General features: G+C 44.5%; 1 protein-coding gene across 25 annotated transcripts in view; it reads left to right on the plus strand.

The window, feature by feature from the left end:
- The first annotated feature begins 1416 nt into the window (after positions 1 to 1416).
- Positions 1417 to 22206, plus strand: part of NCOR2 (nuclear receptor corepressor 2) — a 494549-nt gene continuing 473759 nt past the window's right edge. For 10 of the 25 annotated variants that reach the window (XM_075898481.1, XM_075898483.1, XM_075898482.1 and 7 more), the window contains exon 1: positions 1419 to 2173. The gene's annotated coding sequence lies outside the window, so the exon portion shown is untranslated. Of the gene's footprint in view, positions 2174 to 22206 lie in introns of all 25 variants that reach the window. The other 15 variants (XM_075898485.1, XM_075898498.1, XM_075898504.1 and 12 more) reach the window with 6 other exon arrangements.

Raw genomic sequence — 22206 nt, forward strand, 5'->3', positions numbered from 1 at the left:
GCTACTCCAGCCTCAAGGAGCCTGCCACAGGCAGGAGGTGCTCCAGCTTGGCCAGAGCAGCCTTCAGCCATCCTGTTTAATCAATGAACTGGTTACACTTAACCTTTAACCAATTTATTAACCAGGAATTTGCATCCCTAAGTAAGCAAGTTTATGCCTTGACCTGTCTGCACAATTATTTAAACAGACTTTCTTTTTTGCCCTGCAAATTCTGCAGTGATTTTCAGTTCTCCCTGCAGATGTGCTGAACTCTTGTAAAACAATCTGACACCAGCTGACAAGGGTGTGTTTAGAAACTATAAAGCAATGTAAACAGTCCAAGGGTTAAGGCCTCTTTAGCATTTTCTCCCTCACTCACTGTGCTCCCCAGCATAAGCATCTTTAAACAGAAAGGTTTTGTGCCTGCTAAAAGGAAATGACTAAATGGGAAAAACTGGCAAACTAAATAAACCCTAATCAGACTGAACTTTTTGAAATGTTCCTCTAACATCTTATGTGTGAACTGTTAGTTTCTTAAAACACAGAGAAAGTTTTACTTGGACTTGTAGGAATGGATCTTTCATGCTAATTGGAAGCCTCAATTCTCACTGAGATAAATGGGGTTTTCTTTGCTGAGGACGCTTGCAGAATCACAGACTGTCTGGAATTTTATTAAACTGTGGGCCTGATTCTGTCAATACATGTGATTTGGATCCCAATCCTGCAGACTGTTGGAGAAGACGCATACACAGTCTTAATGTGCTTGCTACTAATTCTGTTGTGTGTAAAGCAGTGTTGTTAACCACAAGCATTCAAAAATTGCCTCCAAAAAATCATGACTGACTTTCACTGACCTTTGTCAAAGACTGAGTGCTAGTTATTAGTAATTAATATTTTTATTTTACTAATAAAAGGATTTTTTTAATGGTTTTCTAGTTTCCCAGCTTTTAGTGTGCACTCAACATTTTCAGAGTTTTTCTCTGTAACTGAGGACTTAGAAACTTACTTTTTTTAAAAAAAGTTGAGAATCTCGTGAACTCAGTTGACCCCAGGATCTGGGTCTTTAAGAAAATCACCAAATATTATAACATGTGCAATAAAAGTAGGTTCCACATGGGAGTACAGTTAACCACATGCTAGTCGGAGCTCTGACTTTGTATGTGACCCTTTGTAATTAATCGGTGCTGGTGCCACACTTTTGGAAATATCACTTGCTATTGCAGTTTTAGGTTTTGATCACTGATGGATGTAAGAGCCTTTTTTCACGGGGAGCAACTCTGAAGGGCAGTAGGCTGGGTGCCAGAGTAAAGAGTAAAAACCCGGGATCCGGGAAGGAAGTTCTCATAATAGCCTCCAGATTTTTTTTCGCTTTCTTAACAGAATTAGCTCCCAGGTTTACCACTTGCACACTTGTAAACAGCCCGCGAAATACTGCAGGGCAGCAGGCAATATCTGTCTGCAATGCCTAGAGTCGCCTCCCGCTCTGACAAAACGAATGGGGTGGCAGAAAAAAAACCCTACTGATAAAATAAAAGGAAGCCGGGCAGCACGCTGCAGAAAGAGAAAGTGGCCGTGCTAAGGCTGCGTGCAACTGGATCCAGTGCGCGCTTGCTGCTTTGCAGCGCCCTGCAGTGAAGAGGAGAGGAGAGTCGAGACTCTGGCCTCGGCCCCTTTAAGAAGCCCGGGGACTCGACTGTTTGCAAGCCAAGCTGTTTGTTTGGTGCAAGTCTGGCTGCTGGGAAGCTTTGAGGCTCAGGGCTGCAATCTCGCTGCCCCGGTTCCCTCCCCAACCCGGATCGCAGGGGAGGAGCAGGCAGCCTGGGAGAGCCGCCGCCGCCGCCGCCAGGGACGGATCACCAAACTTGTTCCTTTGCAAAGGCTCCGGAGAAGAGAGCAGCAGCCGCCTCAGACAGACATCTTAGAAAGCGGGAGAGGAGAGGTTTCCGGGGAAAACAGACCCCTTGGCTCTGGATTTATAAACACAGCAGCAGATGGAAGGGGAGAGAAACAGAGCAGCACGCTCCTCCTCCAGCAATTGATCCAGGGGATCTTTGGATTGTTTTTCTCTCCCTCGCCAAACACACTTGATCATTTCCTTCCCAGCCTCCCCCCTTCTTACTTTACGGATCCTCGTTATACACGGAGAGAAGAAGGAGGAAGATTTGGAAGAAGCAGCGATGGGCAAAGGCACGAGGTAAAGGGGGATTGCGGGTTGCAGACTTACTTTCTCCAAAACAAGCAGTGTGTGAGCGGGGATAAGTGTTGGGGCCGGAGATGACTCTTGGATGGGATCTGATTAAAGGGCAGTGGGGGCTGGCTTTGCGTGCCAGAATGAACCGAATTGAAGTCCCTTTAAATCCGTTCATCCCTTTAAAAACAACCACCAAACAGCTCCTCCCCAATAAAATTGGGATGCAAAGCGATCAGGGTAATTCAGACTTTTCCTTCTCCCTTCTGGCCCATGTGCCCCAGCTCTGGAATTGTATTGTGACCGCTTTTTCTAACCCTGCTGTGTGCACGTACCCGGGTGGCAGACCTGCCCCGCCTCTCCATCTAGTCTAGGCTGGCATTCCCTTCAGCTACATCTCTGGGTGTGACTGTCTGTGCAGCTGCTGGCTAACTCCTGTTTTAGATGGAGGAAGGGGGGAAGTACCTCTCTCTAGGAGAGGGAACTAAGGTCGATTTCATTGATCTTCCTCTTCGCTCCAAATGCTCCATTATGAAAGGATGGGGGGAGAGGAAAGAATAGAGGAGTTTGTAATAGTTCTTGCACCTTGGCACTGGGCATTAACTGGGGAAAGGGGATTGGCATCTGCACATACAGGCTATGTCTAGACTGCAAGCCTCTTTCGAAAGAGGCTTTTTCGAAAGTTACTTTCAAAAAAGCCTCTTTCGAAAAAGAGCATCTAGACTGCAAGCGGAACTTTCGAAAAAGCAAGCTGCTTTTTTGAAAGAGAGCACCCAGGCAGTCTGGATGCTCTCTTTCGAAAACGCCCTGTTTGCAGTCAAGAACGCCTTTTTTCGAAAGAGCACTTTCAAAAAAAAGGCGTTCTTCCTCGTGAAATTAGGTTTACCGTCATCGAAAGAAAAGCCGCGTTCTTTCGATTTAATTTCGAAAGAACGCGGCTGCAGTCTAGACGCAGGTGAAGTTTTTTCGAAAAAAGGCTACTTTTTTCGAAATAACCCCTGAGACTGGACACAGCCACAGAGAAACTTGTTCATCCAGTGACCTGAGCAGCATGACCTGGGAGGGCCTTTGCTCTCCCTTCCACACCCCAGCTGAAATATAGTTGAGCAGAGCTACAGAGCAGGGTGGAGAAGGAGTTGGAAAAAGAGGAGAAACCACACACAACTATTAATAGTCTCAGAATCCAGAGCAAGGCATTGTGGATTGCGGGAGCCAACAAACGGAGGGACACTTATTCTGTTGCTCTGTTCTGTAAGGCAGGTGTGTATTCCTATTTGTGTAACTGAGCAGCCCTGTCACATCAAAAATTACAGTTGAAACCTGCTTTGAACTAGGACATTTTTCAAGGGACAGAGAAGCTTCCTCTATCCTGCAGGCTGTAGGCCTTCCTTTCATTTAAACTGCATTGGATGGTACTTTGGAAAGTTGCATTGGTAAATTGTTTCTTCTTCTATTATCTTGTGATCTTCTGTGCCTTCAACCAACAAGTGCTTGTCCCCTCCCTTTTCCATCCGTATTTCTTTCATCCAAATGGCTGTCTGTGACATTCTTGCTGGGAACTTGCAATTCATGGACCCTAGGGAGTGATTTTTTAAAAGTCTATTAAAGATACTGAAGTGATTTTGAAACTGGAAGTGGAGAACAGGGAAATGCAGTTCAGTTGGCAGCATATCTTGTGATGCAAGAAGCATCGTTTCGTTGTGCATGTAAATAACACACACACACACTCTCTCTCTCTCCCTCTCTCTTTTTTCTTATTTCTGTGGTTTAGTGTGGCTTTTATTTGTTGCTGCCGTGTCCTACATGAGGTCCCAGAGAAACTAATCCCAGTCAAAGACACTGCATTGCATAGAGCTATGTAGTAATCTAGACCAAATAAAGTTTCTCGCTGATGCCTAAAAATGTATGTGTTAGAGAAAACAGTGCAGTTAAGGCCACAGGCTAAAGGAGCTTCTCTCATGCATATAGAAATAAGAAGTGTTGAGTTCATGTATCTGCAAATGTTAAGTTCAGTGGCTGATATGTGAATATTTATTATGGCTAAACAGAGCTGGTCTGATGATGCTATGGGGAACAAGTGCACATTCCACTTTTGAACTGTAATCTCTATTGTAAAATGAAAATTGACAAAGCAATTTCCTGTTCTTTCTCCTGACCCAGCTCTTCTTGTTCCCGGACAATGTACAAAGAGCAGACTCTCTGGGGAAGCCAACTGCTTCGCTTATATTGGCTTAGGCCAGATTCACTTGAGCAGCAGAAGCTGCATGACTGTTTATCCCTCCAATGGCTTCTTGTGTCTAGGGTTAGGGGGTCACATTTTGACCTGAGATATGTCTAGAGTGCAGGCTTCTTTCGGAAGAGATCTTCCAAAAAAACTTCTTCTGAAAGAGTGTCCACACTGCCAAAACACATCGAAAAAGCGATCTGCTTTTTCGAAAGATAGTGTCCATGTCGCATTTAAGCTGTGATTACTATGGATGGAGTGGCCACCAGGGCACCTGTTCGTTTTCTTCTTCCCTCTTCTTCTGAAAGAACTCCCTCATCCCCGTCCACACACCCTATTTTTCTGAAAGAGCTCTTTTGGAAAAAGGCTTCTTTCTTGTAGAAAGAGGATTGCCAATGTCAGAAAAACCCCTCTGTTCTTTTGATTTTTCTTTTGAAAGAACGTAATTGAAGTATGGACCTTGCTGAAGTTTTTGTCGGAAAAATGGATGTTTTTCTGAAAAAACTCTGTACTGTAGATATACCCCCAGTGAAGCCATCCTGTTTCCATTACAGTAAGCTCTGTATGTGAGTTGAAGGTTCTTGGTTTGCTCATTGACAATTCTGTTTGTAATCAAGGTGTGATCTGTCCTTCTAACTTTGTGTCTTGGGTTCAGCTAAAGAATTTTTTTGTATGGAAGAAACATGCTTATGCTTAGGTGAGTGATATCTCTGATTTTTATCTACCTCAACTTCATTTGCTGTGAATATGCATTTATGATTTGAATGCTTGTATGATCTCTCCTTCAGTTGTACTAGTCAGGAAGACACCTGGTTTAGCTGATCTTTAAGGTTTAGCTATCTGCTCTTGATAATCAATAGCTATAAATATGTATAGATGCTAATGTGACTTCTAGGCATTGCATACATATGTGGATGAGGTTCCCATTTACTTCTAGGTTAGGATTTGTGAGGGTCTGAATACTATATCCTTGTTAGCTTGCAATGTGCTCTGAAGATTAAGGCCATAATATTAATGCAAGTTCATAAGCCGGGGAATGAAAGTCAGGACTCATCAGGTAGCTCAGTGTCCAGGATTTCACTCCCTTTTCAGGTTTGATTGCTGACTTCTTTAAGGAAGTTTGGCTAAGTCAATAAACCTCTAACTACCTCTGCTTCCCTAGCTGCATAATGAACTGCATGCCTATCTGCAGGGGATTGCTGTAAGCATTAATGTTTGCAAAGAGTTTTGAGATCACTGAAATACTATAGAAGAGTAACACAACGTATGATGAGTAGTCCCTGTGGCACCTCAGAAACTAAAATATATATATATAGTATTATGAGCTTTTGTGCAAAATCCAATATTATGTGGGGAATCCATGTGTATTTATTGCCAGTGATTTTTGCAAAATTAACCTGTATTAGTGAAAGCACATAAAAGCTGTGAACTATTGCAGAGGTGAATGTGTGTGTATGTGGATGGAGGGCAAATGGGTGGTGTTGCCCACAGTGATTGAGAAAGGAAGTAGCTGGGAAGAAATGAGGATGGGGGAATTAAGCACTTTGTTTCAGCTGGTTGCGCTGAGAACTAGATATTCACACGTTGGTGTTAGAGAGATAGGCAGACTGTTTTGTTGTGCTTTAGATAGACGCCTGGTCTGGAGTAGAGAGGTAGATAAGTGAATTGACAGCATAGCTGGATTTGTGGCTGAAGTTTTCCAGAGTTAAAGTGGAGTGGTAGAAGATCAAGAGAGGACCAAGGATAAGAGCCCTGTTAAATCCCCAAGGAAAGCTGGATGGAGCTGAAGAAGATCCTCCAAAGGACAAGCTGAATGGGATTAGAGTTGAAAAGAGCTCTCATGACTGCTTCTGTCATCACCTACCTAAACATATTAGTGTTCCTGTTTTGGGGAAAATGGTGACATAAGAATACAAAGACATTGAGAGGGTGATGGTTTATTGCAGAAGAAGTCTGTGCTCCCCAGAGAAACTACTGCGCCATGTGATAGGAGCTCCTGTATGGGTCCAGATAGACCGTGCTTCCTGGGAATGGCTCTTTAGATGCAGGAATCCTGAGGGGCCACTTGCCAGGTGGTTGGAAAAACTGCCATGCTGTGATTTCATTGTCACACAACAGTTCTGGACACACTTTTGGTAAAGCTGGTGTCTTTCTTCAGAGGCTAATGGCACACGCTGCCTCAGGTGGGAGAGCAAGGAATTGCTGGCTGAAAGAATAGTGTTCTTAGGCAGAGATGGCTGTTTTGGATGAATTTTCAGACATGCAAGAAGTCCTGGTTCACTCCCTGGAGTGTGGGATGTGGGGTTTTAGAAATGGATTCCAGAGCAACTAAAAGCTTCTCAAAGAGAGGATCTTGATTTAGGATCCTGTGGGATGAGGAAATCATTTAGCAAATGCAGCCACTTTGGAATGTAGCATCCCCTCAGAATACCACAGTAAAAGCTTTCTGGTCACAGTGGGGAATCTCCCAGTTGACAGATGAGAGATTGCATGAAAGATGGGAGAAGCCAGCTGGTTGTACCAGATAACCTCAGAACCTCCTTTTTCAGTGTATGTCTGAAATGTAAATCTGCTGGATATTTTGAGGCTACCAAAACCTTAGCAAGCTAAGAAAAAAGTTATATCAAGTGGAATGTGCATAAGATGTAGAAAATTGGCACAGAAAATGTGATACTTGTGGTACAAAGAAGAAGCATCCTACCATAAATGCAACAGTATCTCATGGATGCACCAGAGGAATTAATCGCCTTTAATATACTTGATCTTCTACCTGGGATGGACTGTTCATCAATATTTTTGTTAGCTATAAACTGTTATTGCATTTTATACCATACGTGACTTTGCTTTGTTTCAGACCATGTATGTAAATAATTTCTTATGTAAAATTGCATCACTTGTTTTAATTACCCAGAGCTAGTTATAAAATGTCTGTGATCACAGAACATGACTGTACTGAACAAGTGTTTTGCTTTCAATTAATTTACTGGATGAGCAACTTGATTAAAGATAATAATACTTAGCATTTGTGTTTCACTTTGCATGTTCAAAATATATATTACAAGCTAATAAATCTTCAAATCCCTTGAGAAGGAAGAAAGAAGAAAATATTATTCTTTTACAGTTGGGGTGGAGTGATAAACAGATGTTCAAAAGTAGCTTAGTGATTTTTATGTGACTGTCCAATTTGAAACTCAGATCCCTTTAAGTTCTCAGGTTATGTCTACACAGCACTGTAACTCGAAATAAGATATGCAATTTGAGCTACGCAAATTGTGTACAGGCAGTCCCTGGGTTACGTACAAGATAGGGACTGTAGGTTTGTTCTTAAGTTGAATCTGTATGTAAGTCGGAACTGGTGTCAGCCGCTGCTGAAACTGATCAGTTTCAACGGCGGCTGAATCTGGACGCCAGTTCTGACTTACATACGGATTCAACTTAAGAAACCCAGGCGTCCCCAAGTCAGCTGCTGCTGAAACTGATCAGCGGCTGATTCCAGGAAGCCCGGGGCAGAGCAACTCTGCCTCAGGCTTCCTGTAGTCAGCCCCTGGTCAGTTTCAGCAGAAGCTGACTTGGGGACGCCTGGGGCAGAGCAGCTGGGGTGCTGCTGGGTTGCTCCAGTAGCGCCGTTCCTCGGCGCTACTGGAGCAACCCAGCAGCACCCCAGCTGCTCTGCCCCAGGCGTCCTGATTCAGCCACTGCTGAAACTGACCAGCAGCAGCTGAATGAGGACGCCTGGGGCAGAGCAGCTGGGGTGCTGCCGGGTTGGTACAGTAGCGCCGAGGAGCGGCGCTGCGGGACCAATCCGGCAGTGCCCCAGCTGCTCTACCCAGGCGTAGGCAAGAAAAGCCTGGTCTGCTGGGAGGGACGGGGGGGCACTAGTTGCACCCCCCCCCCCAGCAGACCAGGGAGACGCGGGTGGCGGGACCTCCCGCGTCCTCCACGGCTTTGCTCCGTCTCCCTGGTCTGCTGACCAGGGAGACGGGGAGCAAAGCCGTGGAGCACGCCCGCAGCGGTACAGCCCGGGCGCGCCTGGGCTGTCCCGCTGTGGGCGTGCTCCAAGGCTTTGCTCCCCATCTCTCTGGTCTGCAGGGAGACCAGGAGCAAAGCCGTGGAGCATGCCCGTAGCGGGACAGCCCGGGCGCGCCTGGGCTGTCCCGCTGCGGGCGTGCTCCAAGGCTTTGCTTCCAGTCTCCCTGCAGACCAGAGAGACGGGGAGCAGCTTTTCTCGCCCTGGGAGACGGGGGTGGCGGGACTGCAGCGCATCTGGGCGTCCCGCTGCTCCAGTCCTCCGGGGCGAGAAAGCCCCGTTCGTAACTGCGGATCCGACATAGGTCGGATCTGCGTAACTCGGGGACTGCCTGTATCTTATTTTGATACTATTTCGAAATAGCTTATTTCATTATTTGGTGCTGTCTACACTAAGGATGTTAAATTGTGGTTAATTAGCTAGTCAAGTAGTCAATGGAATTTGCATCAACTACTCAACTAGTGGATAGGCACTTGCGCATTCCTCCTTTGAAATGTACAAAATCCTCTGCTGGGGCTCTTGTACATTTCAAAGGAGGAATGTGAAAGGGGGCCAGTGGGAAGTCCCACTGACTGCATAGGGGGTGTCAGCCTTGAAATGTACAAGAGTCCCCAGTGGGGGCTCTTGTGCATTTCAAAGCCACAGCGCCCTTATGAAGCCCAGGGTTAGCGGGGGGATGCCCCTGCTGATGCTGGGTTCTGCGCCTCATTTCCCCAGAAACTTGCCAGCTGGAAACTCCCCAGCTGATCCCAGGTTCCGCTGAAATGCTGCGTGGAGCCCCAGATCAACTGGGGAGTCCCCAGCTGACCCTGGACTTCACAGCGCTGCCCCTTTGAAATGCAGAGGTGATGTTTCAAAGGGGTAGACGCACAGCTGCTCCCAGGCTCAGCTGTGCGGCGCTGCCCCTTTGAAATGCCAAGGCACTGCCACTTTGAAGTACCCCTTTTCCCCCCCCCTTTTTCTGGCTCTATCAGATAGACACAGCAAGGTAGGGCGGGAGGATCGACTAGTTGATTAGTCCTTAACTTCTTTAATCTACACAGTGCCAAATTTTGACATAAAGCGCTATTCTGAAATGTTCATCACTCCTCCTAGAATGAAGTTTATAGGGACGTTGGAATAATGACCCTGAAATAACAGCTTTGCTGTGTAGATGCGGGATAGCTATTTTGGGATACTCCAGTATCCCAAAATAGTGTTGCTGAGTAGACGTACCCTCAGAGGGTTAATACTTAGCATTTGATCCTGTTCTTGCCAAAGCAAATAGACTTGTTCTGTCCAAATCACTAGACACTGCTAGAAATTTAGGCCTGTGAGGTTAATTGAAGTCCAAGGCTTCAGATTTGGTCAACTGAAGATCTAGTGAATGTTAGAGAAGAAACAGGCAACTCAGGAGTGGATGGGGGAACAGACTGCTTTATTGCCCATGCATGTTTATCTCAGACATCCAACACAACCTTCCAAGTGGCAAAAATTTGGCACTAGTTACACTCTTTTATCTATTTTACTATGTTAATTCACATATATATCACTATTTCCCCATAAACCTTATTTAGTAATGTTAATTCTCATACAATAAATATTAATAAGCAGGTGATGAATACAATTATACCTGCCCCCTGTTTGTTGTTTACTGGTTTTTAGTTAAATTAGCATTACATACAATCTTAATCAGCAGCTTATAGGGAGGGGGAAAGAACTCTGACCCTGAAGTGTTTTTACAGATCAAGCACGAAGACAAAAGAAGACACTGTTCAGTGCAACCATCTTTTGAGGCTGCCAGGACAAAGGGGAAAAACATGTTTAAAGGGAAATGCTTGTTGTGGCTGACCCGTTACCACTATCCCAGATCTCTATTAATTTTCACATATCTCAACAATGAGGTTGAGACTGTCTTAATAGTAGGTGTCTTTTTCCCATGTAGTGTTCTAAGGGTCATCTAATCCAAAACTTGGGTGAAGTCATAATTTTCTTCCGGGATTTGTATGTGACCATCAAAGTCTTCAAGGTGGCTGCATACTACAGGAGTTCAGCACAGAGATGCAATATGTCGTGTGCTTAAATAGATGAAATATTGCTTTTCTCATTAGTGCATATGTGTGAATTGTAACTTGCATTTGTCTTAGCTGTGAGACTTGAGTGGGGAAGAGGGTCTAGTGTTCAAACACTCCACTAGCCTTAAGCAAGCTGGAAATATTGCACAGAAACATCCCAGATTCCTTAGTGATTTGAGGCTGAAATTTCCTAAGCTGCCTAGGGAAGTCTGGCACTCAGGTTACAAAGATCCTGGATGCACCAGTTAGGGGTTGCTTGGATAACTTTGATGACTCTTCAGTGTGTGTTCAAATAGGTAGTGCACTCCCAGGATGATTATTCACTATGGAAACCCATGTACGTACCCAAGATGTGTCTGACCTGTAAATGACAAGGTGTCTCTCTTGTCAACCCTACAGTTTAAATCAGACAGTGTGATTCACAGGAGAACACTGCACATGGGCTGGTGAGGGAGGGGAATGTAGAGCTGATGCCTCCTGAAAGATGGGGCTCATGCAGGAGGAAAAGACAGGGGCTTGTCAAACAGCATGAGTGTATTCCAGTAGAGGACTTTGTGATATAGCACATGAGTCTGGTAGGAGGTAGAAGGAAACAAAACCAAACAGGAGGAAATAAGAAGGGAGTGGAGAGGGAGAATCTAAACTAGACCTGCTTGAGTGGTGGCATGAACCTGTGGATAGGAAGTCAGAAAACTTGGAGTCCAGCTCTGTCCAGAACTTGGGCAAGTAAGTTCATCTCTCTCTGTGCTTTTGTTTCCCTGTCCACCCTTTGTCTCAGCCATCTAGGACTTAGATTATAAGCCCTTTGGGACAGGCATTTTCTCGAACTGGGTGTGTACAGCACACAATGAGGCCTGATCTCAGTGGAGGGCTATGGACCACTATGAATGTTTAAGAGAGGGCAGTGAAGGTGTTTGAAGAAGTGAGGTGATATAATAGGAGTAGCTGGAGAGAGAAGGCATTAGAAGGTTGGCGTAGGAAGGAGTCCTGCTCCTAGAATGCACTATCATTTGGCTTTCCCTGGGTGCAGGATTGAGTTCTCCTGGCTATACTATAGTGGGGGACACACTTTGGTATGGGAAGGTCAGAAAACAGACAACCACAAGTTGAGAGAAGCCCAAGGAGTGAGCTGGACTCAGCATAAAGATGGAAAAAAAGGACTATCTCTAGCTGGGATACCAAGGAAGGGCCAGAGCTTATGGTATGTCTCCATGACAACCACACAACTACAACTTTGCTGTTGTGCCTCTAATGCATGTGTCAGTGGAAGGGGATTTTTCTGCCCATGTATGAAATTCACCTTTCTGAGAGGCAGTAACTAGGTTGACAGAAGAATCCCTCAAGGTACAAAATTGTTTTGAGCAATGCAGGTAGGTTGGCCTCAGTTGTAAGTTTAGACCAAGTCTGAGGGAGAACTGGGTTGTGAGGTCAAGAGGGAGAACACATGTGCATCACATTAATTTCCAAGGAGATGTGCTTTCAGGGTGACCCTGACAATGATGATAACACTTCTGTGAAGCGCTGTATATTTTCAGAATGCTGTACAAACATTTGCTAATGTAAAGGATCATGGTGCTGGCTCATTACAGGGAAGGGTAACTCCAAAATCACTTTATGATCCATGAAACTGAAGATTATTTTAAAAAGTAATCTTAAATAAAAACATTGATGTTTTCAGGAATAGCTGAATGCTTTATTTGTTTAATACCTTCCATTCCTCCCTCCTCCTTTTTAGCCTATGTTTTTTGGCTTGGGAACTAATTATAGGCAGTATCAACTTACACTTGGATTTGAACCTACATTGCTCTTTGGTCAGCCAAAGGATTTTCTCTTATTCTTGATGCTATAATGTTTGATTTAGAAGGGATGGCAGCAGGGTTTTTTTATTTTTGTGTGCGCGCTTGCTGATAAGTGTAGGGAAACTCTTCAAAGTTGTGGGACATCTTTACAAGAAAGCTGCAATACCATGCAGGGGTGTTTTCCATGAGACATTTCATGCAGGCTGTATCCTGAGACACTTCATGGTCCAAAAACGTAGACAGCAGCAGAGGTGCATGAATTGTTGTTATAGTAGACATGATATGACAGTCTTAAAACATTCAGTCATAAGGCCAGTGTCTGAGGGAGAAGAGATAGAAAGATTGTGGGAGCTCTGGAGGAGGAGGGTTCTGGGAGGCAGAGAGGTGGTATTGCTGGAATTCACTGAGGAAGAAATCAGAGGGAGGCAAGGTGATTGCAGCAGTTTAGTGTAGATCATTGGAGCAAGGCATTTCTGAGATAAATGGGTAGCCAGTGTTTGTGTGGCATGGCTGGGCATGATGGAGCTATACTACTTGTGAGTAGAAGGCAAGTGGCAGCAGAGAGAGGAAACTACTGGAGGAGGTGAAGGCAGGGATAAGGATTTTGGCAGTGATGGGAGTTGGATGGTGCAGTGAGTGATCCTGAAGAGGTGCAAAGGCAAAATTAGAGCAGCAGGAGGAGGAGAGCTTGGGTCACATGCGAGGAGGTCAGGTTTGTGGGCAGTGCAGAAGAATATGCTGAGTCATGGAGGATGATGGAGTTCTTTGAGGCCTAAATAAAGCCCAGGCCCTGAAGGCAGAAGTGTACAGATGTGGAGCTAAAGCTGTGAGTTGACTTAATGGAGACTCAAGGGAGGCAAAGTCATTGATTAAACACACACAGAAGTGAGTCTGTGCTTAGAGTAGAAAATAGCCAGGCAAGGGAAGGTTTGTGTGGAGGGGCAGTAATGACACCTGTGTAACTCATCTAAGGACGGGTCTGAAAGGTAGAACCATTGAGTGAATCAGAGTGACTTGATATCCAGGATTGGTGCTGTGGTGGCTGGAGACTGGAGTCACATTCTCTGCTGTGCATTTGGGAGGTGAGAGGGAATGCACAGGCCCAGCAAAGGCTCCACTGAAGATGGACTGCTTGTTCCTACTCCTGTTGGACTTGCTCAGTAGTGCAGGATCAAAGCAGGAGAGTCCCTTGGGCAGAGGGTGTGGGGATGTGGTTGAGGATGGAGGACTCACACTTAGTAGGGAAGGACGTGCTCAAGAGTGTTTACTTTGAGAGGAGTGGGGAGGAGGACACTGGAGATGCACAGTCAGGGGAAGGAGGGGAACCTTTGTTCCCTGTGAGCTGAGCTCTTGGGTGGTCACTAAGGAAAAGATTCATGTGCTGCCCAGTTGGAATTGGCAGAGCCCCCTCAGCCAACTCCGTGTGTTTCTAATGGTGGTGCACATCTGCCAGTGCCTCAATGCAGATAACAACATTTATTCTATACATGGGTGGAAAGAATTAGAGGGATCATTGCTTGGCACTGACTGGGCCAATCAGAGTTAGCCAGAGTGACTGGATTCTTCTGGAAAAAGACTTCCCAGGAGGAGTAGGATGGCTTCCTTGGGTGTGAAGCACTCTGAGGGGGGCGAGTGCTGGTTACTGAGGAGGCAGAGGATTTTGCTAATATTCTCTCTCTCTGCGTGTGTGTGTGTGCGTGCATGTGCGCGCGCGCACTGGCTGTTGAGTTGATTACTAGCCAAATGTCCAAATGTCCTTGGTTTATCCTCTCCTTGAGGAAAAGAGTCATTTATGTAATAACACTTACTGTGGGTTTTATTTATTTAGTGAGATCCAAACTCCCCAAAAGTATAGGTTTTGGAGGAGAGTGGCCAGCTGTGGGGTTTGATTTGCACTCATCTCTAGAGCTCAGTCTGCAACATGAATGAATTATTCCCCTTGCCTAGATCTGTGAAGGACAATGAGCCAGGTCTGTCCTGAAGCAGTACTTCATTGTCACATGGGTCTGTGTGGAAGTGATGGGAATCTAGAACTCTTTTTAATAGGCTCTTTTTCAATTTTCTAAACCCAGAAAAGTGAACAGTTGTAATAGGAACATTTAGGATTGTTCTAGGAGTCTTACACTCTTAAAAGCTGTAAAAATGGAAAAGGGTGCACTCACAGCGGTGTCTTCATAATGTCATCTGCTCTGCTAGCCCAAGACATTTTCCGGAGTAAAAATTGGAACTCCAGCCCTTCACCAAACTCTTAACTCTGCGTTCATGCACAGCTGTTGAGAGAGGGAGGATGGTCCGGCAGTTAGCCCTTTAGCCTGTCATGTAGGAGAACTGGATTCTGTTACCTGGTCTGCCACAGACTCCCTGTGTGACTTTTGGCAAATTACCGTGTATATCTGGGCAGGATCCTACACAGCCTGGGTAGACAAACTCCAGCTAATATGCTAAAAAGAGCAGTGTGAATGTTGTAGCTCAGGCTGTAGTTCCAAGCTCTCAAGTCTTATCCAGCTCCTGAGGCTTTGGAGTCTCTGCATGTGGGTCTGCCTGGATTGCAAGGCTTATTCCTAAGTACTTCATAGACATACCCTATGTGCCTCAGTTTTCTGTCTGTAAAATGGTATAACACCACCTCATGAGACTGTCACTGGTGGGATAAATATTATTAAAGATTGAGAGTTGCTCTGACACTACAGTAATTAATGATAATAGGGGCAGATAAATTATTTTGATCATTATAATTTCGGTAGCACCATATTTTTCTATCACTGTACACCCTACAACATGCACAATTTGCTAGGGCTAAGGAGGAAGCAGCCCCTTAGTTATTTATATGATAATATGAACTGAGTAATATTGGATGTGACCCAGTCCCTGAGCATCTAGTACTGGCTTCTGTTGGAGGTGAGACTGGATTCCAAGTGATTTAGGAGCCTAAATCCCAGTGGTAGCAAACAGTGTTCTTTAGGCTTCAGAGGAGTAGCCAAATTAGTCTGTAACTGGGAAAACTGAAAAAACAACGAATAGTCTTGCAGCACCTTAGAGATGAAGGTTAAGGTTTACAAAGCAGTCCCAAGGAAGTTAGGGTATGTCTAAACTACAGCACTAATTCGAACTAACTTAGTTCGAATTAGTTAATTAGTTCGAATTAGCGTTTTGCTAATTCGAACTAGCATGTCCACACTGAGTGGACCCTGAACTGAGATTAAGGATGGCTGGAAGCAGTGCCGGCAGGGCATCAGATTAGGACTTAAAGTGTGGAGCTGCTGCCTCAGGCTAGTCAAGGGCTGTGCTTAAAGGGACCCGACCCCCACCCCGGACAGACAGTTCTCAGGGGTTCCCCGCTTGCAAAGTAGTCCTGGCTTGGATTGCCCGGAGTACCCACACTGGGCACATCACACCACTCGGCCATCAGCCCGGCTGCACTTGCCGTAGGCTGCCATCCGGAGGAGGGGTCAATCAAGGGGCTTCAGGAGAGCTTCCACCCCGAGAAGCCCACAGAGCCACCCCAGTCCTCCCCATCGGGGGCTTGTACCCCATTCCTCCCTCACCTCCTTCCACTTACCCTTCCCTAGCCCCCCTTCCTGATGTACAAAATAAAGGACACGTGTTCAAAAATAGAAACTGTCTTTATTGAACAAAACTTGGGGAAACTGGGAAAAGGAGGTGGGAGAGGGGAAGAGAGAGGGTGGGAGAGGGGAGGGCAACTAAAATGATCAGGGGTTTGGAATAAGTCCCATATGAAGAGAGGCTAAAGAGATTGGGACTTCTCAGCTTAGAAAAGAGGAGACTGAGGAGGGATATGATAGAGGTCTATAAAAGCATGAGTGGTGTGGAGAGGGTGCATAAAGAAAAGTTCTTTATTACTTCCCATAATAGAAGGACTAGAGGACACCAAAGGAAAGGAATGGGTAGCAGGCTTCAAACTAATAACAGAAAGTTCTTCTTCACAAAGCAAATAGTCAACCTGTAGAACTCCTTGCTGCAGGAGGCTGTGAAGGCTAGAACTAGACAGAGTTTAAAGAGAAGTTAGATAAAGTCATGGAGGTTGGGTCCATGGAGTGCTATTAGCCAGGGGGTAGAAATGGTGTCCCTGGCCTCTGTTTGTGGAAGGCTGGAGATGGATGGCACGAGACAAATGGCTTGGTCACTGTCTTCGGTCCATCCCCTCCAGGGTCCCTAGTGTTGGCCGCTGTTGACAGACAGGCTACTGGGCTAGATGGACCTTTGGTCTGACCCAGTATGGCCATTGTAAGCTCAGGGCTCAGGGTCGGGGGTCTCAGTGGACCACCTTGATTTTCATGCAAACCTGCTCCCGTGTGGCCAGGCTGGCAGCTATCCTGCCCTAGACAGCCACTTTCCTGTGCCTAGTGCGGAGGTCGTGGATGAGGTCCACAATCTCCGTACTAGACCAGGCGGGTGCCCGCCTCTTGCGGACCCGGGCAGGCTCCCGGGAGCCGTCAGCCTGGTCCCAGGAAGAGGTGGAGGGCTGGGTGGCAGCGGGTGGCTGGCTCGAGCCGTGCGAGGTGCAGGGTCTGCTGGCTGGGTGCTGGCAGGCTTGCACCTGGCACGGGCACCGTAGCCAGCCCTTACCCCTTTAAGGGCTTCAGGGCCGGGAGGGGGGCAGACGAGTTTCCCTGGTGGTGCCCAGAGTGGCCACCAGGGAAAGCTGGGGAGGGCTAGCCTCCCACTAGTTCGAATTATTTGGCTACACAGCCCTTAATGCGAACTAGCTAATTCGAACTAGGCGTTAGTCCTCGTAAAATGAGGTTTACCTAATTCGAATTAAGCGCTCCGCTAGTTCGAATTAAGTTCGAACTAGCGGAGCGCTAGTGTAGTGCCTATCAGAGTTAATTCAAACTAACATCTGTTAGTTTGAATTAACTTTGTAGTGTAGACATAGCCTTAGATGCCTAGAAGCCCTTTGAAATTGAATGGGGAATTTTACAAAAATGTTAATTTTTACACCATACTAAACTGTACTTGCATGTGCATAATAGAAATACAATGTTGGTTAAAGAAGGACGTAAAAATAGAGAAAGCCTAACTACTCAAGCTTCTAACAAGCTGTTATAAACAATGGATTGCTTTTTGTCAAAAGGTCTATAAAAATGTAACTGGGAGTCATTTTATGGCACTAGTTTTCTCTGTGGCACAGTGATGCTGGGTTTTGTTTTTAAATTGCCGGTGGTCTCTGGCCTCCATAATCTTCTGGAATGTTTACTTCTTGTACCTCACCAATATAGGCTAAAGCACTGTTTGGTAGTGGTAACATCTGGCTTCCCTGATGGCAGATAAAACAAATCTCTGGATGAGTGTTTAACCCCCAAGCCGTGTCTTCCTCTGCTTTCTTTCACCTGATGTTATGAGGAGCTGGTTTTGTAAATGTTACTCTCACACTCAAGTGAGTCTTTAAACTATACATACAAACAATGGGCGCGTAACTAGTTGTGTATTGCTACATGGGACTGTGCTATCAGAATAGTTAATTGTTGGCTAACGGATCTGTTGGAAATTCGGAAAGCCATCCCTAGAAAACTAGATTTTTTTTCTCCCCATCCCTCTCTGAGAATTCCTCCAGAATTCTGTTTTTCATACATGTAAAATCACAACAGATTCTGAGCTTTATTTCCAGATGACCTATCTGCGTCCATTCACTTCCTTCACTAAACTGCAGACTTGTTTTGATTCATCAGCACATTAAGCTGTATCCTTGGCAGGCCTGCCCGCCAAGTTCACATTTTCCTGGAACCATACTAGTGTTTTCGGTGGAAAGGGGAAACACAACAGGAGAGATAGTAAGGCCGCTTTTAGGGTATGTCTACACTATGCAGCTTTGAGTGACAAGACTATGTCAGTGCAGCTGTGTTGCTAAAAGTCAGTTTGTGTGAATGCTGTGTTGTTGACATTTTTGCTGACAAAATATTTCCACCCCCTACAACGGGGTTTTGCTTTTTCAGGAGGAGAGTGTTTCCGCCAACAAAGCAGCATTCATACTTTCACTTGCTGTGGTAAAACTTTGTCATTTGTAGGGATGGTAAGGTTAGGCACCCATGAATAACAAAAGTTTTGTCAAGTAAGTGCAGGTGTAGCCATACTCTTAAGAAGCAGAGTTACAGCAAAGCCTCTGTTTAAGACAAGTCTTTGTCTATACTTCCAATTTAGTGACAAAACTTTTGTTGTTCACAGGTGCCTAAACGCCCCTGCTCTCTCCTGCCAAAACTTTCCCATGGCAATTAATTGTCAGTGTAAATAGCACCTCATCAGCAGGAGCTCTCTCCTATCCTGACCCCAAGCCATAAGAGTTGGAATATTTTGTTGGCAAAAGTGCTGACAAACAGTCTTTACACTGCCTAGTTGATAGTGACATGCCTTGTCACCAAAAGCTGAGTATTATAGACAAAGCCTTAGGAATATTATATCTTAAGTTGGGAAAATTCTGAATATGATAGGGAAAAAATAGGCAAACCCTAAATAAAATTCATTTAATACATCTGCTTGGTGGAAGATGTGTAGTCAGGGCTTCTTTACTGTTCCCGGAAGGATTCCCAAGTTCCCATGATCTTTCTTTGCATACTGACATTTAACTCTAACTTTGTTTCCCATTTTGCTCCCTTGTGACAGTCCATCTGCACTGCTGAAGTTTCCCTGTCTGGTTTCTGTTGGGGCTTGTTTGGCTGCCTACATGTGACTTGTGACACCAGACCCGTCACTGGCAAAAGGCAAATGGGCAAATGGATGTGTCTCCCCTGAGTGTTGGGGGATGGAATCAGAAAGGCTGTTGTCAATGATGAGAGCCTTTGTTTGCATGAGCAGCCTCTGCCCACTCTGCCTGTTACCCTGAGCAAAGAGGGTTTCTTTTTCTCATGCTGCCAATCAGTGGAGATTTTTATGTAATGCAAGTGCATAGCACTTGATCAATTGCACCTCCTCCTTCCCACATAGAGAGGTGTTATCTTTATTTTGGAACAAATGATGATGTTGATGTGGTGATGGTGTTTATAGGAAGTGTTAGCTGGTCTCATTAGCAGGTGTTTTTTGTTTTGGCTTTTTTTTTTTTTTTTTTTTTTTGCCTCAGAAGTGGCTGAAGTTTTTGTTTTATCACTTCAGTTTTTGGCTTTGGCAACTAACCCACATGAAAGGCTGTGTTTGGAAACCGTTATACAAAAGTGTATATGAGAAAATGATGAAGAAAACCCACCAGTTGGTGCAAGTCTTCTACTTTAAGATGTGCCTCTGTATCCCAGTTTCATTGACAGGTCTTTGGGTGCATGAGTTCCAAGGTGTGGTGCCATTGCAGAGCTATTTTTTGGGGGGTGAATCAGCCTGAAGTAATGTCCCTTACTGATGTGTCAGTGGAATAGATTTCAGAATAAATTGATAAATATAAGAGCAATGTCACCAGGCTCAGATGTATTCACCCAAGTGTTCTGAAGGATCTAAAATATGGAGTCGCAGAACTGCTAAATATAGGATGTAATCTGTTACTGAATCAAATCTCTGTACCAGAGGACTGTAAGGTAGCAAAAATAATGTTGACTTTTAAAAAAAGAGCTGCAGAGGTAATGCTGACCATTATAGGCCAGTGAGACAAACTTCAGTACCAGAAAATTGGTAGAAAGCATAATAAAGTTGGGATTATATTACCCAATATGCATTACTCTGCATTTATCAACAGCAAATTTCATCTGTCATTTTGTTGCCCATTGACACAGTTTTGTGAGATCCTTTTGAAGCTCTTTGCAGTCTGCTGTGAATTTTACTGTCTTAAGCAATTTTGTGTCATCTATAAAATTTGCCACCTCCCTGTTTACCCCTTTCTTGAGATCACTTATGAATATGTTGAATAGGATTGGGTCCAGTACCAACCCTTGGGGGACACCACTAGTTACCTCTCTCCATTCTGGAAACTGACCATTGATTCCTACCCTTTGTTTCCTATCTTTTAACCAGTTACCAGTCCGTGAGAGGACTTTCCCTCATATCCCATGACAGTTTACTTAACTTAAGAGCCTTTTGTGAGCAACCTTATCAAAGGCTTTCTGGAAATCTAAGTACACTATACCCACTGGATCCCCCTTATTCACATGCTTGTTGATTTCCTCAAATAATCCTAATAGATTAGTAAGGCATGATTTCCCTTTACTGAAACCATATTGATTTTTCTGCAACAAATTATGTGAATCTATATCTGACAGTATTTTTAATAATTGTTTCAACCAGTTTGCCTAGTACTGAAGTTAGGTTTACCATGTTTTAATTGCTGGGATCACCTCTGGAGCCCTTTTTAAAAAACTGGTGTAACATTTATCATTTTCCAGTCACTAGGTACAGAATCTAATTTAAAGGATAGGTTACAAACCACAGTGAATAATTTTTTTCAAATTCACATTTGAGTGCCTTCAGAACTCTTGGGTGAATGCCATCTGATTCTGGTGATTACTTTTTATCAGTTTGTTCCAAAACTTCCTTAGTCTGAGAGAGTTCCTCAGATTTGTTGCCAAAAAAGAATCACTCAGATTTGGGAAACTTCCTTGTGTCCTCACCCGTGAAGACCGATGCAACGATTCATTTAGTTCCTCTGTAATAATCTTATTGTCCTTAAGTGCTACGTTAGCATTGCAGTTGTCCAATAGCCCCATTGGTTGTTTAGCAGGCTCCCTGCTCTGATGTACTCAACATTTTTTCTGCTGTTACTTTTTAACTCTTTGGATAGCTGTTCTTCAAATTCTTTTTTGGCCTTCCTGATTATATTTTTGCACTTCATTTGGCAGAGTTTATGCTTCTTTCTATTTTTCTCGCTAGAATTTAACTTCCACTTTTTCAATTATGCCTTTTTATGTCTAACTGCTTCTTTTACTTTGTTTAGCCATGGTGGCACATTTTTGGGAGGTTTTTTTTTACAAAGTTTTTAATTTGGTATACATTTTAAGTTGAGCCTCAATTATAGTGTCTTTAAAAAGTTTCCATGCAACTTGCAGGGATTTCACTTTTGGCACTGTACCCTTTAATTTCTGTTTTAAACTAACCTCGTTTTTGTGATTCCTCCTTTCTGAAATTCTGTCACTATTGAAATCAGAAAGCATAGGGGGCAGGATTTTGGCCCATGTCCTTCACTTTAGTTGCCAAAGTATCCTTTCATATGAATAAAATACATGGATTTCTGCTCTGTGGGATTTCTTGTCTGCCCTGCGCATCCTTAGACACTCCTATAGGGTTTGGCCAAGAAGAACACCTACTCAGATACATATTTTGCACAGCTCTTTGGACTCTGGTTTGTAGGATTTATATATTGTGTCTCTCTTACTCAAGGGACAAGGTGTGTGAGGCAATATATCTTATTGGGCCACCTTCTCTGGTGAGAGAGACAATCTTTTGCACTACCCAGAGGCGCATTTAAGAAAAAAATAGACTCTTAGCTGGATTTGAAAGCTTTGGTTTGGTAGGGAGACCTTTTGTAGCCTGAACATTGCAGGGGGATTTCACAAAGGTTATGGCTTCCCTAGACTTTCTAACCTCCAGTTAATAGAGTGACAGTTAACTGTCATGTTTATAAAGGCTGGCATGGATGGCATTCCCTACAGGTGTGATCAAGGAAGTTAGACTTTTGTTCTTCACCCTGCTGATCCCTGAAGCAAACTGTGTTTACAGACTGAAACAAAGGTGTGAGGAATGTTCGTATACATTAGCTTTCACAAACATATTAACTACCTTGTATAAATTGGCAATTAGTTAACTCAAGATAAAATTGAGTGCCATGGAGCCCAGACGCTTTACTAATCTAGGGTCTGGTTTCCACCACCTCACTTCTACCAGTTCTGTATTTATGTATCTTGGAACATCTACTGGCATAAGAATACAATCAGGGCCATTGCATTATGAGTTCCAAGTCACCGCTCTAGAAGTTGAGGTAAAGATGAAAACACAGTGGGCTCACCTTG

This window comes from Pelodiscus sinensis, chromosome 15 (genome assembly GCF_049634645.1).
Source record: "Pelodiscus sinensis isolate JC-2024 chromosome 15, ASM4963464v1, whole genome shotgun sequence".
Lineage (NCBI taxonomy): Eukaryota > Metazoa > Chordata > Testudines > Trionychidae > Pelodiscus > Pelodiscus sinensis.